The sequence below is a fragment of the Alosa pseudoharengus genome, unplaced genomic scaffold, assembly GCF_046254945.1.
Source record: "Alosa pseudoharengus isolate Yale_2024_CS ecotype anadromous, Long Island Sound unplaced genomic scaffold, YU_APseudo_1.1 YU_APseudo_1.1_scf_1, whole genome shotgun sequence".
NCBI classification, from domain to species: Eukaryota; Metazoa; Chordata; class Actinopteri; order Clupeiformes; family Clupeidae; genus Alosa; species Alosa pseudoharengus.
Window position 1 is genome coordinate 38,291,254 of NW_027468564.1, and position 5,000 is coordinate 38,296,253.

Below are 5,000 nucleotides of genomic sequence, written 5' to 3' on the forward strand. Positions count from 1 at the left end.
GACCAACAAATTCGGAACCGAAAACCGAAAAATATGCTATGGGCTCTGTGCACTAGCTTACTTGAAGTTGGCAAACCAGTTTCCTGTTCGTTGACATGGACATGTCAACAAGCACAAGTCTTAATGTCCGTGGGCGGCTCTAAGGAGCAGTGCTGTGTGTCACTCTGCTCGGCTTCAAGTCGTTATAAAAGCGATTTTAGCGTCCACCTTTTTCCTTAAAAACGCCAGCCTACCTGCAGCGGTTGCACAAAATAAGGAGGGAAGGATTTTCGGTGAACAAACGTTTCGGTACAACCGAAGCACTCCTCTTCAGGGGCTTGTTGACAGCGATGTCACCGAACAGGAAACTATTTTGCCGACTTCAAGCTAGTGCACAGAGCCTATATAGTGCACTATGTAGTGAATGAGCAGATGTTTCAAACACACGGTTCATGTCTAACAGAGAGGTTACACCGGACGCGTAACTTACTGTAAGCGTTCCGTTCGCAATGTGTAAAACGCAATTATAGAAGACTGGTCTATATTTTTCAAATGTACACGCTGCTACCACCAGGGTTGTGCACAATTCGAATTGCAATTCTGCTTCCTGTTTGCTACCGCAATTGAAATGCAAGTGAAATTCAAGAATTGAATTAGAATTAGAATTTAAGAGCCAGTTTCAATTCAGTTCTGGAATTTTGCACAAGCCTGGCTACCACGTCTGTTGTAGCTACTTCCATTGAGTGGAAGCTAATTGTTGCAGCAGACACAACGTGAAGGGAACACATCAGTTTCGCGCCCTTGTAAGAATGTGATTCTTAGTTCATATTGTTAAAGTATTGGAAACTATGCCATTGCCAAACCCAATATGGGGTGAACTAAGTTTTGCGTGTACTGTAACACTTTTTTAACATACTCATATATTTACAGTTGCTGTTATCCAAATAGCATTTCTCTCACCTTGTGTTCACATTAAAGGGTGAACTAAGTTACGCAAGTTAAAACATTTACATGTATTTAAATGATGCTGTTAAACCAAATAACAAATTTTTTTTCATGACACAAATGACACTGAGGAAGTCAATAATAGTTTCTGTCAGGAACACATTCACTCTGGTAAGAATGTTCCGGAGGCTGGTAATGTGTAATGATGTGTCTAATTATGAACGAGACGTTAGTCCCCTGTGAATAGGACTCCCACAATATTGCGGAAAGCATTCATTTTTATCAGTCTATATGCTCCTCCTGTTTATATGCAAATGCGTCCGCGTCTCAACTAAACTGTGCACAACATTAAAAGCCACTTTTGCTGTCCTTGCCACTAACTTCTCACGTCAAGGCAAGCACCCCCCCCTTATTTGCTGTTTGCCCATTTATGGCCTCGTCTATTGTTGGTGTTGTTGTTTTTGTTGGTGTTGATGGTGGTGGTGGTGTACTTTCTTTCTTTCTCTCGCTCTGTCTTTTCTCTCTCTCTCTCTCTCTCTCCCTTCGTCTCATTTTCTTCCCCCAGCTCGCCTCATTGTTGGCTGAGCAATCAGAGATTATTCTGTTTTCCTCTATTCGTTCATAATCCCTTCTTTTTCCCAGAGGACTGGTTTCCTGTTCGTGCCGGCGCGCCACTCATCCCCCCCCCCCCCCCCAACCCTCCGCCACACCAGCCCCTCCACACACACACACACACACACATCACCTTCCCACCCTCCCCCCACCCCCCTCCTTCTCCTCCTCCTCTTCTCCGCTGTCCTTTTAAATGCTGGCTCTTGCTCGGGCGGCGTGACACACCGTGATGAAGCTAAACAAACAGGCGCAACAGGAACAGCAGACGGACGAGGCCGCTCGGGGATTAGGAAAGACCAAAACAAAACAAAACAAAAATAATTGCCAGACAGATATAGACTGTCCCATCACCCCCCAACCCAGCCCCCCCCCCCCCGCTGGTGCCATGTAGTAACCTGTGTGATATGACACAATGTGATATGTCAAAAGCTACAAGGGCTCACAGGCCCAGGGGTATTGTGTGTGTGTGTGTGTGTGTGTGTGTGTGTGTGTGTGTGTGTGTGTTTGTGTGTGTAGGACATGTGTATAGGACATGTATGGGAAGTCACACAAGTGTTTCACTGAACAGTGGTCATGAAGATGGTGATGATGGCAAATAGGTTGCTGCTGTTGATGTTGATAATGCTGCTGCTGATGATGATGATGATGATGATGAAGATGATAATGCTGCTGCTGATGATGATGATGATGAAGATGATAATGCTGCTGATGATGATGATGATAATGCTGATGATGATGATGATAATGCTGCTGCTGCTGATGATGATGAAGATGATGATGATGATGATGGTATTGATATTGATGATGATAATGATGATGACGATGATGATGAAGACAAAGTACATTCTCAGGATTATGGATGAAAAGGAGAAAACAAGAGTGATCTGTCTCAGTCTCAGTCCTATGCAGATGGTATTTCCACTGACATTTGCGTTGGTGTGGATCCATCAGGATGTCCTAAAGAGCTCGGCTCTCCCTGCTGAATACCCACAGCTGTTTAAAGCCCATCTAAGAGCATCGATCGGCCGTCTGCAGTTGTTTATGTAATGCAACACACACACACACAAACACACACACACACACACACAGTGTGATGGTAAACTCTTCAAAAATGGATTAGAAATACAAGATGCATAGGGAATAAACTAAACAATCAACTCTGGCCGTGAGAGAAACCTCATCTGAACTTTTTGAGTTTGTTCGGCTCTTTAACATAAGTCATTACGGTAAGACACATGTCCTCTGTCCTTATTTAATGAAACGATGATCTCCACATTACAACAGTGACTTTATATAGGGTTCTATATCAGTTACATAGTCGGTTGGACAGTCCACCCAGGTCCCAGTGCTGCACCCATGACAATTATAACACTAGCACTTTGTAAAAATGGAGCATAGAGTTAGTTAAGGCAGGTTATGGAGTCACACCCAGCAGCTTGGCTAACTGCCCAGCTGATCGTTCAGCTGATTGATCAGCTGATCATCCATCACTTGCTGTTACATTGGTGGAGATCATTCATGGCCCCTTATTTAAAGGCGCTCTAAGCGATGTCACATGCTTTCTAAGCTAAAACAGCAAACATCCCCTCACAATCTGCTAGCTGCCTGTCAACCGAATACACTGGGAAAAAACGCAGCAAACAGCAACAAACAAAAGAGAATGAAAAAAGCAACAAACAAAAGAGAATGAAAAAAGCAACAAACAAAACAGCCTGGTGCAGCCTGGACCATACACTAGCAGCCAAATTGACTTGTTTTTAGGACACATTTGCTTAATGCACTGGCAGACAAATTTGCTTGTTTTGCAGGAAGACATCTTAAAATAAGTCAAACTCATCTTAAATGAAGTCAAATGATTTGACAAGAAAGTGCTAGTTAAGTCTCCTTATAGTGAAAACTGACTTGTGCACATGGAAAGGCAGGGAGCTCCCAGAACAGAGCCATACTGCCAAATGAAACATAATAGTGATGAAACTATTTTGACAAAGTGGTCCTGACTGAATTATTGTTTAACAAAGGACCACAGTAGTCTAATATTATTACATCATATTAGTATTATTTCATTCTCTAATTTCTGACTGTGTCAGTGATACTTCATCTTATCTGAACAGCAGGGACCGCAGAGATGACCTGATTTCTAATCGGACACTGGCATACTAGCGCTACTGTTACCGTACTAACTGCAGAGATGACCTGATTTCTAATCGGACCCTGGCATACTAGCGCTACTGTTACCGTACTAACTGCAGAGATGACCTGATTTCTAATCGGACCCTGGCATACTAGCGCTACTGTTACCGTACTAACTGCATGAACACCATAGGGAGCATTTTGTTTATTTAATACGTTAATTATTTGCATAGACAACAAAAAATGCTAGAGTAAACTGATATTAATCCCTGAAAACACATTTAAATGACAAATGTGCTCGAACTCACACACACACACATGCACACACACGCACACGCAGACACACTGATGTGCGATGTGCATCAATCCATTAAAAGCATTACCCACCAGCTGTAACTGATATAAATAAACATACATTAACAATAGAATACTTATTTTAGATTACTTGGCATCATATTTTTGCCTTGTTGTGCTGCCAGTTGGGACAAGACACATCTCATCATGTGCTAGCAATGGAGACGTCATGACTAATATGAATGACACATCTCATCATGTGCTAGCAATGGAGACGTCATGACTAATATGAATGACACATCTCATCATGTGCTAGCAATGGAGACGTCATGACTAATATGAATGACACATCTCATCATGTGCTAGCAATGGAGACGTCATGACTAATATGAATGACACATCTCATCATGTGCTAGCAATGGAGACGTCATGACTAATATGAATGACACATCTCATCATGTGCTAGCAATGGAGACGTCATGACTAATATGAATGAGCATCATGTGCTAGCAATGGAGACGTCATGACTAATATGAATGAGCATCATGTGCTAGCAATGGAGACGTCATGACTAATATGAATGAGCACCTGGCTATCTGAGGACAGGAGAGAAGCGCTTGCATACTCAAAATTTCGATGCAGCGACTTTATTAGAACGTTTCGGTAACAAAACTGCTTTGGGTGAGTGGGTGTTTTTTAGCAGTAACAACATGTAGCTCAGTCTCTGTTTGTTTATCGTTGACAGACACAGGACTGTGCACAAACACCAGATTACCGCGCGTGTGTGTGTGTGTGTGCGTGCACATGAAACAAACAGCACAATAACGGACTGTGTCTTTTTACACCTCACATGGGCGCTGAGTAAACGCAGGCCCTTCAGCGGTTAATATAACTAACGACAACGACAACACTGAGGTCAAGAGTCAGAGTCAAAGTTAACTTTGTTGTCATCCCAGCTATATTGGTATACACACAGTAAACCGGGACGCCATGGCTCCAATCAAACAGAGTACACAAGGTGCACAGGGTACACATGAAAA